Source organism: Alligator mississippiensis, chromosome 8 (genome assembly GCF_030867095.1).
Source record: "Alligator mississippiensis isolate rAllMis1 chromosome 8, rAllMis1, whole genome shotgun sequence".
Taxonomy (NCBI): domain Eukaryota; kingdom Metazoa; phylum Chordata; order Crocodylia; family Alligatoridae; genus Alligator; species Alligator mississippiensis.
This window is the reverse complement of record NC_081831.1, coordinates 28,382,442-28,397,593: the sequence shown is the minus strand read 5'-3', so window position 1 is coordinate 28,397,593 and position 15,152 is coordinate 28,382,442. Positions and strand designations below refer to the sequence as shown.

Genomic DNA, 15,152 nt, shown 5'->3' with positions numbered 1-15,152 from the left:
AACTTATAGGCAGCCACAAGGTCGCCTCTCAACTTTCTCTTGCGGAGGCTGAAAAGGTCCAGTTTCTCTAGTCTCTCCTCGTAGGGCTTGGTCTGCAGGCCCTTAACCATACAAGTGGCCCTTCTCTGGACCCTCTCCAGGTTATCCGCATCCTTCTTGAAGTGTGGCGCCCACAATTGCACACGGTACTCCAACTGCGGTCTGACCAGCACCTGATAGAGGGGAAGTATCACCTCCTTGGACCTATTCGTCATGCATCTGCTGATGCACGATAAAGTGCCAGTGGCTTTTTTGATGGCTTCGTCACACTGCCGACTCATGTTCATCTTGGAGTCCACTAGGACTCCAAGATCCCTTTCCACTTCCATGCCACCCAGCAGGTCATTCCCTAGGCTGTAGGTGTGCTGGACATTTTTCCTCCCTAGGTGCAGCACTTTGCATTTCTCCTTGTTGAACTGCATCCTGTTGTTTTCTGCCCACTTGTCCAACCTGTCCAGAACTGCTTGCAGCAGTTCCCTGCCCTCCGACGTGTCTACATCTCCCCATAGCTTTGTGTCATCTGCAAACTTGGACAGAGTACATTTGACTCCCTCGTCCAAGTCACTGATGAAGACATTAAAGAGATGAGGTTGGTAAGACAAGACCTGCCCACAACAAAGCCATGCCGGCTGTCATTCAGAATCCTACCTTCTGCAAACCTATCACATATAGATTCCTTGATTAATTTTTCCAGGATTTTCCCTGGGATAGAAGTTAGGCTAACTGGCCTATAGTTACCCAGGTCCTCCCTTCTGTCCTTGAAGATGGGCACAACATTGGCCCTCGTCCAGTCCTCAGGAACCTCTCTGGAGTGCCACGAGTTTTGGAAGAGCTTTACCACGGGTTCCGCTATGACCTCGGTCAGCTCCTTCAGCACCCTCAAATTAAGTTCATCTGGGCCTGCTGATTTTATATATGTCTAATTGTTTTAATCGGTCACATACCAATTCTATGGCAATAGTAGGAAGGTGGTCATTCCTACCCTGCTCCTTCTGTACCCTATCAGACATGTTTTTCCCCTTGGCCCTGTGAAAGACTGAAGCAAAGTAGTTATTCAGGAGTTCAGTTTTCTCCTGAGTGTGCTCATAATCAGCTGTCCTGAGTTGTTGAGCAGTGCCCCACACTCCCATTTGTTTTCCTCCTGTTCCCTACATACTTAAAGAAGGACTTATTGTTGTTCTTGATCTCCATTGCTAGTTTTAGTTCAGCTGCTGCCTTAGCCCTTCTGATCTGTTCCCTACAAATGCGGGCCATTGTTGTATAGTCTTCCTTTGGGCATGCCCCAAGCTTCCATTGTTTGTACACCTTTCTTCTTTCTTAAGAGGACCATGATTTCCCTGTTTAGCCAAAAGGGATTCCCAGCTCTTTTGCTACCTTTCCTCCACATGGGAATGGACTTCCTTTGCGCTTCAAGGATCGTGTCCTTAAGGAACAACCACTCTTCATGTACTCCTTTTGCCTCTGGTCCCTGGTCCCACAGCACTTCCCCTACTAGTGACCTGAGTTTGTTGAAATTTGTATTTTTGAAGTCCAAAACTTCAATCCAGCTATCTAGTTTGCCTGCCTTGTGACAGACAGAAAATGGGATGGTTTCATGGTGGCTGTTGCCCAGGCTGCCCTCTATGTTTAAGTCAGTCACCAGGTTATGTCTTTTGGCCACAACCAAGTCTAGAAGAGCATTATCTTTGGTTGGCCCTTGCACCTCCTGAGTCAAAAAAAGCTCTTTGATGCAGGTCAAAAATGAACACATGACCGATCTGACTTGGCCATTTCTTAAAGATAGGCACCACACTGGCTTTCTTCTAGCCACCTTGGATCTCTACCAAGTGCCACAAGTCTTCAAATAATTTTGCCATAGGTCACACGATGACGTTGGCCAGTTCTTTTAGCACCCTCAGGTGTAGTTCATCTGGCCTGCTGACTTGTAGATATTTAGCCTTTGTAGGTGCTCCCCCCCAAGATCTATGCCAACTATAGGAGGGTGATCACCCCCACCTTGATCGTCCTGTATCCCAGGGGTGGGCAGTTGTTTTGGCTGGAGGGCCAGTTACTGAGTTTTGGCAAGCTGATTAGGGCCACATGGGTAGTCCCACCCCTTGACAGGTACCCTGCCTCCTGGTTGCCATTTTGTGACCAGAAGTCCCACTCCCTAACCCATGACCTTTGCCACCAGAAGTCCCTTCCCTTGCCCCCAGAAGTACTCCTTTCAGCAAGGGGGTTTGCCATCTCGGAACCAGAAAAATAACAAATTATATTTTAAATCAAACATCTACAACAGAGGTTCCCAACATTTTTTATACTGCAAACTGGCAAACATATTTAATTTACATTTACATATTAAAATTAAAATTTACATATTTACATTTATTTTTTATGTGGGGAGGTAACGAGGATTGGATTGGGTTGGGGCACCACAGCCATGGGCACCAGGGGAACCTGCAGGGGAGGGGGCTGTGCAGGTGGTGGTCCAGGGGAACCCAGCTGAGGCTGCCCAGGAAGAAGGGGCTCTGCTGCCTTCCCTAGGAGCAAGCAGCAGAACCGCCTCCCTGCCCTCTGCCCTGGGCATTTCTCCGTCTGCATCCCCCTGCTCCCAGCCACAGGCAGAGCTGGGGCAGTCCTTCCTAGCCCAGCATAGGCCCCGGTATCTGCTGCATTGGTGTCTCACTGGGTGCGGCTGTGGGAGTGAAATGGGGCGCACAGAGCCAGCTGCCTCCCTCACAGGGCTGCCTCGCTGCCCAGTTTTCACCTTGCATTTGACTGCCAGTGGCCCAGCAGCCAACCCTTTGTGGCCTGATACGGGGCTGCAGCCCGGGAGTTGGGAATATTTGATCTACAACATTAATTAATTTGATTTTTAAAAATATTTTTGTCCTAATTTACATGTTTTTGGGTAGTGTACATAGAGGTGATTGTATAATAGCTTAAAATTAAGTCTTACTCTTGTATATTGTGTGAAAAGTAGAGGGTATGGGAGGTGGGTATAGGTTTGTGGGAACCTGTGGGTGTGTGAGTATGTGAGGTGTGGGGGAGGGTGTGGGTGTGGCAGGGGGGATTGTGGGGGGATGGATAAATGTGGGGGTGTGTCGGGTGAAGGAGCATGTGGGTGTGTGTGGGGATATGTGGGTTGTGGATAGGTATGGGGTTTGTTGGGGATTGTGTATGGGGGAGGTTGGCTATGGTATGTGAGGGGATGTGGGTGTGGGAGGTCTGCGTGTATGGCAGTGCAAGGACAGGTGTGGGTGCATGTGTATGGTGGGATGTGTTTGTGGTACTTGCCCTATGAACACATACACGCAGTCTCTCTCCCTCCTTCATTGTATGTACACACAGAGTCTCTATCTCCCTCATTGCATGCGCGCGCGCGCACACACACACACACAGTCTCTTCCTCCTTCATTGGACGCATGCACACATGCAATCTTTGCCTCCCTCACTGCACACGCATATACACATACACACAAACATACACTGTCCCTCCATTGCTCTCTCTGTCTCTCCCCCTGCCTCCCTGCTTCCCTCCCTCATTGCACAAACGCACCCACACATCCTCCCTCCCTCCCCACTCCTGGCCCCAGGATACCAGTGTGGGCCCAATGCTCCCGCAGTCTGGCAATGCAGCTGGGAACCACGTGGTGCCAGACCGGCCAGCTGGCAGGCGATGACAGGCAGGAAAGCAGGGAAATGGTAGCTGCAGGAGAGGGGTGAATGGCATTGAGCAGGCATGCAGGAGTGCAGTGACAGCTGGGTGGGAGCATGGGGCCAGTGCCAGTGCCCCAGGGCCAGCTCTGGTGGGGCTCAGAGCGGGGCTGTAGGAGCATGTGGTCTGGGCCCACAGGGGCTCTGAAGCAGGGCCAGTTACCCCCTCTCCCTGCTGGCGCAGCCCAGCCTGGTTCTATAGAGCCCCTACTGGCCTGGGCCCCACGCTCCTGCTGCTGCACTCTGGGCCCCGCCAGCACTGGCCCCAGGGCACCAGCACAGGCCCCACGCTCCTGCCCAGTTGTTACTGTGCTCCTGTGTGTCCACTCACTGCCATTCGCCCCCCTGCGGGCCGCCACTGGCTCCCCCTTGGTCCTACTGGTTTTGTCCTGAGTGTTGATTATCAGCCATTCCATTTCATTCATTCATCAGGTGCCCTATTCTTCCCTTGTTTTTTCTCTGATTTGCTACCTATCTAAAGAAGGACTTTTTTTGTCCTTGATTCTGGTTGCCAATCTGTATTCGGTTTGTGCCTTTGGTGTCCTAATCTGCTCCCTACAGATGCAGGCAACTGCTCAGTACTGCTCTTTGGCAGTTATTTCTGACTTCCATCCCTTGTAGGCTTCTTGTTTAAATTTCAGGAGGTCCATGACTTCCCTGTTGAGCCAAGGAGATCTCCCAGCCCTTTTGCTGCCTTCTTATGAAAGGGAATGGACTTCCTTTGAACTCCTAGGATTACTTCTTTGAGGAACAACCACGCTTTTTGTACTCCCTTCCTCATTGGACCGTGGTCCTGCAGGGCCTTGCCAACCAATCTCCTAAACTTGGGGAAGTCAGTGTTTCTAAAATTAAGGATTTCTACCCTACTGGCTGATTTCCCTGACTTATGGTGGATGGAGAAAGCAATCATCTCATGGTCACTGTTGCCCAGTTTCCTTTTGATCCTCAAGTTGCTCACTAGATTGTCCTCTTTGTCCAGAACCAAGTCTAGGAGTGCCTTGCCCCGGTCAGCTCCTCAGTGCAAGTGAGGAAGCTTTGTGAGTGATCAGATCTTACTGAATGCTCATCCCACGAGATGTCTGGGTAGTTGAAGTCACCCATGACGACCATGCTCTGAGAGCGTGCAGCCTCTGCCAGTTCTCCAGAGGATTCCTGGTAGAGCTTTTCCTCTTGGTTTGGAGGTCTGTAGTAAACTCTTACAATCAAATCCCCTTCCCCGTGCTCTCCCCATATCTTGACCCAGAGGGTCTCAAGATGCCCTTCTTTGTTTCCAATCTTCCCTTCTAGGAAGGGGTGATGTTCCTTCATGTACAGAGCAACTCATAGTTTCATAGTTGGTACGGTCAGAAGGGACCTAAGCAGATCATCAAGTCTGAACCCCTACCATGGGCAGGAAAGGATGCTAGGGTCAAATGACCCCGGCTAGGTGATTGTCTAGCCTCCTTTTGAAGACCCCCAGGGTAGGGGCAAGCACCACCTCCCTTGGAAATTGGTTCCAGGTCCTAGCCACCCTGACCGTGAAATAGTGCCTCCTGATGGCACTCCTCCCTTTTTCCCCAACATGATTCCTCTTATACAGGGTGTATCCCCCTATACCTTGTGGCGGGCCAGTAGGGGGCACTCTTGCACTGAGCCACCTGCCTCACTGCTCCTGACTAAAAATCTAGCCTCGGGTGCCTCCCCTGGGGTGCCTACATCTGACTGACCCCCTCCCAGGAGCACACCTGCAAGCCTGAGGTAACCATTGCCACCAACCCGGGATCTGGTCTTTGTCCGGGCTCTGCGGCCACCGGGTTATGCAGACCTTGTAGACCTTGAGGGTCCTTAACCCACCATGAGATCTTGGGGTGCTTCCTTAGCCGGAAGCATAGAAAGTAGTGTGGAAATAAGTTTAACCAGGACTCTTACTTGACTAAGAAGAGAGAGAAAGAGAAGAGAAAAAGATGCTGATGCTATGTGTTTTAAAATGTTCTAAGATAAGGAAAAACCTTCATGCCTTGTTTTGTCTGTGTGCAGATGTTAACCTCCTCCTTTCTGCTGAACCAGAAGCTGATAACTGTTCCCAAAACATAGTGTTTTTTTCTAAATAAGTAAACTGCTTACATGTGACAAATGAATGATCAACATCTTTCTGTTTCTCTCAAGGTTGCTTTGTCTGAACCCTGCATCTTTTCTCACTGTCTAAAGTATAAATACACTTGTAAATTTGTAGAAGTCAGAGTTCCTTTGAGAACTCTCCCTGTGATCACTTATATAGCTTTAAATACGCCTAGCTGGCTCTGCCAATTCTAATACAACCACAACACGAAGTTTGATTTCTTCCACTATTTGGTGCCGTGACTCGGATAGAGACGCCCGGAGCGATCGGTTGAGATACAGACCATCTCCTCACTGATGCCCCAGCTAGCCAAACTAAGGTAAAAGACCTTTTGAAATCTCTACTGGGGCTTTTCAGTGAGAGACTGCCTGCGTGTCTTCCTGTTCGCTGCTTGAGGTTTACCCTATCCGACCCTTTTGCTGCCAGAATTGTCAGACCCACTATGTAAGTAGGAACTGTGAATTAAGGTTAAAGAAAAGAGTAAAGAAACTGTGTTGCTGTTGTCAGTGAATGTATTTCCCCGTGTGAATTGAGTTAAGTTCTGCAAAGAACTATGAGGTCTTTCTAAAGTTAGGAGTGGAAACCTTGTGCAGCTGCCCCGAAGACACCAGACTGTGTGCTCTTCGAAATCAAGGGTGCAAGGTGGAAACTCTTAGACTGAAGGAGATCAGGGTTGTGTGACAAATTTTCCCTACCCCCACTCTCATGAATGAGCCGTGTCTAATAGTGAGATGTACTGGCTCTGCCAGAAGGGACTCCAGCATTGTACATGTACACACACTATGGCCATAAGAGTTGTAAGTTTCTAGGCAAATGGAATTGGTATACCAGAGATGATGCTAGCTTGCAGTTTCCCCTGGAGGGAGCATTTGATTTAAGTAAAATCCTTCATCTCTGAGGAGCCCTTGAACACCACAGACTCAGTGGGATACATTTTTGATTGGTATGCAGAAGCTTCCAAAAGACGTCAATAATCTCAAGTTCAGAGCCTTAAGGACTCCCTAGAAAAACTAAAATTTTAGATAAAAGAATTAAAACAGAAAAGTGCACCAAAAGGGGATCCACCATCAACAACATTATCAGCACCAACACAACTTTATCCACAATTGACTAAGAATTAATCTGTAGAAGACCTAATTGATTTTTTTAGTGTGCCACCCCCATATGAGTCCCAGGAGATCTCCTAAACCCTGTTAAGCAATTCCTCAATATTAGGGAAGAACCCCAGAAGTTTAGAGAGGAATTGGAAACTGTAATCAATTGTTACGAGCCAACATGGGCAGATTTAAACCAATTAATGAGAAGTGTTCTGCTCTCCAAAGTCCGTAACTGCCTCATCACATGAGCTAATTGGCCTCCTCAAGACCCCGGAATGGGAGGTTGCTTAGTAGGTGCCCGAGAACGCCTTCTTGAGCCCGTGCTTAAAATCTGCCCCAGGAAAACTGACTGGGCCAAAATAAATAACTGTAAGCAAAACAAAGGAGAATCCCCAGCAGACTACATGGATCGCTTGAAACTCGTATTCTAGCATTGAAGATGCAGCTGAAACTGCCCCAGAAGCAGTTGCCGCTTTTGTCCGAGGACTTCTTTCTAAAGTCCAGGAACAGCTGCGTATAATTGCTGTAGGTTGGCAAACTAAGATGCTTACAGAATTAGTCACCATTGCTAATCACTGTACAGCCTGCCAAGAAAAGAAAAAAGAATCCACAGAAACTAAGCTAATGTCTTTACAAATACAAACTTTTAGCAGAGGTAAAAGCCAAGGTTTCTATCGAGGACAATTCAGAGGCAGGGGACGTAGTCGTGGGACAGGACGAAGAGAATTTCAGTCCCAAAATAATAACAGTTGTTATTATTGTGGCCAACCACGACACTGGAAGGCTCAATGTCCTCACTGGTCTGGCCAGCTGGGGATGACATTTAACCAGCCACCACCTCCTCTTACTCAATTTTCTGTCCTGAATCAAGAAGCCTCCTGTTAGAACAGCCTGAGGAATGATAACATCATCACAGCCCTGCTTCTCTCACTTAATCAAGAGGATCCCTTTGTTTCCTGTTTAATAAATGGTACTCCTACAAAATGTTTAGTAGATACCGGAGCAAGTCGTTCTACTCTCTGAGCTGAAGAATTTTCTACAGCCCCCCTCTCCTCTGCTGTTGTAAACTCTGTAGGAATTTCTAATCAGATAGTTCCTCATCCTGTTTCCCAACCCTTTCATGTTTCTCTTGGTCCTGTTTCTGATCAACATGTTTTTCTCCTCAGTCCTTGTTCTCCTGTTAATTTGTTAGGCAGAGATTTGCTTTGTAAACTCGGCTGTACTATTTATTGTTCTCCTAATGGTGTTTATTTAGATGTTCCCTGTGTTAATGAAATGGCTGTACTTGCTACTCTAGCTAGCTCACCTCCTGAGCCTGAGTCCCCTAATCTTTCTGTGTTACATGAGGAAATCATAAAGGCTGTCCTTCTGTTTCTCTGGTCCCAACATGCTAATGAAGTAGAGCAAATCCATACTGCCTCGCCTGTAAAAATTAGATTAAACCCACCTAAGCCATTACCTAAAGTTGCTCAATACTCTTTACGCCCAGAAGCTGAAGAAGAGATACGTCCTGTTATAATAGCTCTTTTGAAGCAAGGTATCACTGTCCCGACTAAGAGCCCTTGTAATACACCTATTCTTCCTGTAAAGAAACCTGGGAAGAATACCTATCACTTTGTACAAGACCTCCGTGCAGTAAATTCTGCAGTTTTACCTACTTTTCCTGTTGTACCAAATCCAGCCACTATCTTGTCCTGTATTCCTCCTAATGTCTGTTCTTTTACTGTTGTTGACTTGTGTTCTGCATTTTTCTTTATCCCTATACACCCTGATAGCCAGTTTCTCTTTGCATTTACCTATCAGAGACTTCAGTATACCTGAACTTTATTGCCCCAAGGCTATACTGAATCCCCTTCTCTTTTTTCTCAAATTCTGAAGAAGAATTTAGATGACATAATATTTAAAGAAAATTCTGTGTTTGTGCAGTACGTTGATGATCTGCTCTTAGCATCTACCTCCCTTAAAGCCTGTAAAGCTGATTCTTTAACTCTTCTCACCTCTCTTGCCCTAAAAGGCCATAAGGCATCTAAAGAAAAGCTACAACTTTGTCTCCCTCATGTCCACTATTTGGGTCATGATATTTCCATTGGAGAATGACTGCTTTCTTCTTCCAGGATAGAAGCTATTCTTAAAATCCCTAGACCAACTACTGTGTCCCAAATGCGTACTTTCCTAGGCATGGCTGGCTACTGCCACCAGTGGATATTTGGCTATGCCTCTATAGTCAAGCCCCTGCAAAACCTGACTCTTGTTAATACCCCCGAGCCTTTGCCCTGAACTTCAGAAGCTGAAGCCGCTTTTGCCTCTACTAAACAAGTTATGTCAGAAGCTCCTGCCCTAGGCCTTCCTGATTATACTAAACCATTTCTTTTTTGTCATGAAAAAGGATGGATTTGCACTTGCTGTGCTCACTCAAGCACATGGAGACAAGCACCGTCCCATTGCTTATTATAGTTCTGCTCTTGACCCAGTTGCAGCTGGACTTCTTCCATGTCTTCGTGCTGTAGCTGCAGCTGCTATTACTGTTGAACTGTCCTGTACCCTTGTATTAGGTTCTCCCCTTACTGTTGCTGTCCCACAAGCTGTAGCAGCCCTTTTACTAAAAACTAAAACTCAGCACCTTTCAAATGCTAGATTGACTAAGTATGAAATTTTGCTTCTTTCTGCTGGAAATATTACTTTAACTAGATGCCCTGTTTTAAACCCTGCCTCCCTGTTGCCTACTCCTTTAGATGGTGAACCCCATGATTGTATTGCTGTTACTGCCCACCTAACAATGCCCCACACTGATCTAAAGGACATCCCCTTGCAAAACCCAAATCTAGTATTTTATGTTGATGGGTCATGTCAAAGAAACTCAAAAAGTTCTCTTGTTGCAGAATATGCAGTATGTTCCCAATATGATGTTATAGAAAGCCATCACTTGCCCAATGTGTATTCAGCTCAAGTTGCTGAGCTTGTGGCTCTTACCAGGGCTTGCACCCTAGCCTCTGGTATCTGTTAATATTTACACTGATTCTCATTATGCCTTTGGTATCATACACGATTATGGTCAACTTTGGAAGCAAAGAGGCTTCCTCATGTCAAGAAGTGCCAAAATTAGTAATGGTCCATATGTAAATGCCTTGTTAAATGCTTTACAGTTACCTTCTGCTGTTGCTATTATTAAATGCCAAGCTCACCAGAAACCTTATGATAATGTTACATGTAAAAATGCTCTGGCAGACTCCAGTGCCAAAGCTGTGGCTATTTCCACTCCTCAGGCTACACCTGTGTTTTTGTCTATCTCAACTAACCAGTCTCCATTGGCAAGTCTTCATGATGTTGCCCTCCTCCAAGATCAGGCTCCAGAACCAGAAAAATATATGTGGAGACTGGCTGGGTGTTTGTTACACCCTGACCATTTGTGGTGCTCCCTGGACGGCCGCCTGGTTGCTCCAACAATCCTTCTTCCCTATCTTGCTCACGTATACCATGGCATAACACATGTGAGCAAAGGGGGGGATGATAGAAGCTGTTCAGCTTGATTGGTTTGCTCCAACTTTTTCATCTGTAGCTCAACAATACTGTTATACCTGCCCTATTTGTCAAGCCCATAATGTGGGAAAACCTGTAAAAACAAAAAAGGCAGCATATCCCCCACCTTGGGGGCCATTTGTAAATTTACAAATAGATTTTATTCAAATGCAGAAATGTTGTTCTTATTAATATGTTCCTGTTATTGTATGTATGTTCTCTGGATGGGTAGAAGCCTACCCATGTGCAAAAGCTGATACCATCACTGTGAGCAAAAAGTTGCTCAGAGACTTTATTCCAAGGTTTGGTATTCCTTTATCCATAAACTTCAATAGAGGAACTTATTTTACTGGGCAGATAATAAAAGAAGTCTGCAAAGTCCTGCAAATCCAGCAGAACTTTCATTGCCCGTACCATCCGCAGGCCTCGGGCCAAGTGGAACACCAAAATGGCATTTTAAAAAATAAACTGCAAAAATTTGTGCTGAAACTTGCTTGAAATAGCCAGATGCACTTCCCATAGCCCTTATGAGTATGAGATCTACTGTCAATCAAAAGACTGGACTTAGCCCACATGAAATCCTGATGGGAAGACTCATGAGGCTCCCTGCCTCACCACCTGTTGCCTCCTGCTTTTGTAATATACATTTACTTGATGATACTATTCTAGACTACTGTATGGCACTAATGAAGTGTGTTAAGGCTTTCATTCACAGGTACAAGCAACTCTCCCCAAGGAACCAAATTGCCATTCCATCCTGCCTGGTGACTGGGTTCATGTAAAAGTCCATCAACGGAAGTCATCACTGGAACCCCGCTGGAAAGGCCCATTCCAGGTACCCCTGACAACCAACACTGCAATAAAGTGTCAAGGACTCCAACCGTGGATCCATGCTTCACACACTAAGAAAACATCAGCCCCGTTAGACTTAGAGTCTCCTCCATATCAACCTTGTAATCAGCCTCCACAAACTGGCAGTGAGCCTAGCACCTGCCAACAAGAGAGCTCAAGACCAGTAGTGAGCCAAGCGTCTACTGGCGAAGAGGATTTGCCACTACAGAGCGAAGAGGATTTGCCACTACAGAGTGAGGAAAATGTACCCCAACAACACCACTATGCCCTTTGGGAAAGGAAAAAGGCCTCTACCTAGTTCCTGGTTCCCGAGGTGGGGTTGGTTAGTCGTGACTTGGGTACTTCTCAGTCTTTCCTTTTGGATCATCTTATATGAACTTAAAGACTCAGCAGCTAAAATAAACTTTGTAAATCAGACAAGACTTCAAAACAGGTAAAAAAGATCACTCCCACACTGGCATGCTCACCAGAATCCTTTTCTTCAACTGTCTTATCAATATGCAAAGGATTTAAATATTTCTAAATGTTGGGTATGTTCCCACTTGCCTCTTAGTACAATGACAGGGGTGCCCATGATTGCTTTGTCCCTTAATTGGACGACTTTTGTGATATGTATGTTAAAATAGTGAAAAGGTAAAAAGAAAGAAAAATTAGAAGTTAAAAGGCTCATGGCTATAAATATCTAATATGTTGGGCCAAAAAGGCCCAAAAGGGGGGAATGTGGAAATAAGTTTAACCAGGCCTCTTACTTATAGATTCATAGATGTTAGGGTCGGAAGGGACCTCAATAGATCATCGTGTCTGACCCCCTGCATAAGCAGGAAAGAGTGCTGGGTCTAGATGACCCCAGCTAGATGCTCATCTAACCTCCTCTTGAAGACCCCCAGGGTAGGGGAGAGCACCACCTCCCTTGGGAGCCCGTTCCAGACCTTGGCCACTCGAACTGTGAAGAAGTTCTTCCTAATGTCCAATCTAAATCTGCTCTCTGCTAGCTTGTGGCCATTGTTTCTTGTAACCCCCGGGGGCGCCTTGGTGAATAAATACTCACCAATTCCCTTCTGTGCCCCCGTGATGAACTTAAAGGCAGCCACAAGGTCGCCTCTCAACCTTCTCTTGTGGAGGCTGAAAAGATCCAGTTTCTCTAGTATCTCCTCGTAGGGCTTGATCTGCAGGCCCTTGACCATACGAGTTGCCCTTCTCTGGACCCTCTCCAGGTTATCCGCATCCTTCTTGAAGTGTGGTGCCCAGAATTGCACGCAGTACTCCAACTGCGGTCTGACCAGCGCCCGATAGAGGGGAAGTATCACCTCCTTGGACCTATTCGTCATGCATCTGCTGATGCACGATAAAGTGCCATTGGCTTTTCTGATGGCTTCGTCACACTGCCGGCTCACGTTCATCTTGGAGTCCACTAGGACTCCAAGATCCCTTTCCACCTCTGTGCCACCCAGCAGGTCATTCCCTAGGCTGTAGGTGTGCTGGACATTTTTCCTCCCTAGGTGCAGCACTTTGCATTTCTCCTTGTTGAACTGCATCCTGTTGTTTTCTGCCCACTTGTCCAACCTATCCAGGTCTGCCTGCAGCTGTTCCCTGCCCTCCGGCGTGTCCACTTCTCCCCATAGCTTTGTGTCATCTGCAAACTTGGACAGAGTACATTTCACTCCCTTGTCCAAATCACTGATGAAGACATTAAAGAGTATCGGTCCAAGGACCGAGCCCTGCGGGACCCCACTGCCCACACCCTTCCAGGTCGAGACCGACCCACCCACCACGACTCTCTGGGTGCGGCCCTCTAGCCAATTCGCCACCCACCGGACTGTGTAGACATCCACGTCACAGCCTCTTAACTTGTTCACCAGTATGGGGTGGGATACCTTATCGAAGGCCTTCCTGAAGTCTAAGTATACGACATCCACCCCTCCTCCTGTGTCCAGGCGTTTCGTAACCTGGTCATAGAAAGAGACTAGATTGGTCAGGCACGATCTGCCCGCCACAAACCCGTGCTGGTTTCCCCTCAGCATAATTTGCCCTGCTGGGCTCTCACAAATGTGAGCCTTGATAATTTTTTCAAAGACTTTACCAAGGATGGAGGTGAGACTGACTGGCCTATAGTTGCCTGGGTCCTCCTTCCTCCCCTTTTTGAAAATGGGGACCACGTTAGCCCTTTTCCAGTCCTCCGGGACTTGGCCCGTGCGCCACGAGCGTTCGAATATTCCCGCCAGTGGCTCTGCAATGATGTCGGCCAGTGCCTTCAGCACCCTCGGATGGAGCTCATCTGGGCCTGCCAACTTAAAGGCATCCAGTTCTTCCAAGTGACTCTGCACCATCTCAGGATCTACATATGGAAGTCTGGCGCCTTGCTGCTGCCTCTCTACAACCCCAGTGAGAGACTTGTCGTGTCCCTCACTTAGGAACACTGAAGCAAAGAACTCGTTGAGGAGTTCAGCCTTGTCCCCCCTGTCTGTCACCAATTGTTTCTGCCCATTTATCAGGGGTCCTATTCCTCCCTGGGCCTTCCTTTTACTCCCAATATATCTAAAAAACAATTTCTTGTTGTCTTTTACTTGGGTTGCCATCCTCAGCTCCATGGTAGCTTTGGCCCGTCTAACTGCCTCCCTACAAGCACGAGCAGAGGAGGTATATTCATCTTTAGTGATCTCACCTTGCTTCCACTTTTTATGTGCTCCCCTTTTGGCCCTTAGGCTGCCCTGGATTTCTCTGGTCAGCCATGGAAGCCTCCTGGCCCCTTTCCCTCTTTTGTCTCACTCAGGGATCGTCTTGCTTTGTGCCCGAAGGATCGTTTCCTTAAGGCACAGCCACCCTTCTTGGGCTCCCATCCCTTCAAAACTCCTACTCTGCAGTGCGTCCTTGACTAATCGCCTGAGTTCATTGAGATCAGCTTTCCTAAAGTCTAGCACTTTCACCCTACTATTTACCTTACCCACTCGACGTCTTATGTTGAATTCTATTATTAGGTGATCACTGTCTCCCAAATGGCTACCGATCTGGAGGTCCCCTACCATATCATCCCCTGTTGCCAATACCAGATCCAGTATAGCATTCCCCATAGTGGGACCATGTACCTCCTGTGTCAGATGGAGGTCCTGTACACAGGTTAGAAACCTGCGTGAGCAGTGGGACTTTGCTGTCTGAGTCTCCCAGCAGATGTCCAGGTAGTTTAGGTCCCCCATGACTACCGCCTCTTTAGCTTTTATGGTCTCCGAGAGTTGCCTCAGGAGACCCGCATCTATTTCTTCTCCTTGGTGTGGGGGTCTGTAGCAGACCCCTACCACCAAAGCCCTTTCTCCTTGCCCCCCATGTAGCCTAACCCACAATCCTTCTACTTCCTCAACCTCGGATTCTGTCTTGATGAGGGTTGATGTATATTGCTCACTGACATAAAGTGCAACCCCCACCCCCCCCTTTCTTCCCCAACCTGTCCTTTCTGTACAATCTATAGCCCTCAATATGTACCGCCCAGTCATGGGATGAATCCCACCAGGTTTCTGTTAGCCCCACTAAGTCATAGGTGTTTAGTGCAAGCAGGAGCGCTAGTTCATCCTGCTTGTTCCCCATTTACTTACTTACTTGACTAAGAAGAGAGAGAAAGAGAAGAGAAAAAGATGCTGATGCTATGTGTTTTATAATGTTCTAAGATAAGGAAAAACCTTCATGCCTTGTTTTGTCTGTGTGCAGATGTTAACCTCCTCCTTTCCGCCGAACCAGAAGCTGATAACTGTTCCCAAAACATAGTGTTTTTTTCTAAATAAGTAAACTGCTTGCATGTGACAAACAAATGATCAACATCTCTCTGTTTCTCTCAAGGTTGCTTTGTCTGAATCCTGCATCTTTTC

At 47.2% G+C, this 15,152-nt stretch overlaps 1 long non-coding RNA gene across 1 annotated transcript; it reads left to right on the top strand.

The window, feature by feature from the left end:
* Positions 1 to 5,642: 5,642 nt before the first annotated feature.
* On the top strand, positions 5,643 to 15,095 carry LOC132252131 (uncharacterized). Its single transcript, XR_009463912.1, has 2 exons — positions 5,643 to 6,152; positions 11,148 to 15,095. It is a non-coding gene; the product is annotated as an uncharacterized LOC132252131 (long non-coding RNA).
* The last annotated feature ends 57 nt before the right edge of the window (positions 15,096 to 15,152 follow it).